This window comes from Propithecus coquereli, unplaced genomic scaffold, assembly GCF_000956105.1.
Source record: "Propithecus coquereli isolate 6110/MARCELLA unplaced genomic scaffold, Pcoq_1.0 Scaffold222, whole genome shotgun sequence".
Classification (NCBI taxonomy): domain Eukaryota; kingdom Metazoa; phylum Chordata; class Mammalia; order Primates; family Indriidae; genus Propithecus; species Propithecus coquereli.
In genome coordinates, this window is record NW_012147412.1 from 4,104,959 (window position 1) to 4,105,213 (window position 255).

A 255-nucleotide genomic window follows, 5' to 3' on the forward strand; every position below is an offset into this window, starting at 1 on the left:
ACCCAATTACATTTAATGTAATTATTTATATATTTGGGTTTTAGCTACCTTCTTACTATTTGTTATCCAGTTGATCCGTTTTATATTCCTTTTTCTCTTTTCTTACTTTCATTTGCATTAATTTTTCTACTTTATTATTTTCCCTCTATTAACTTGTCAGTTATATATCTTTTTACTATTCTTTTAGTGGTTACCCTAGAGATCACCACATATATCTTTGATTATTATTGTCTAAAAAACAAAATAGTACTTCAC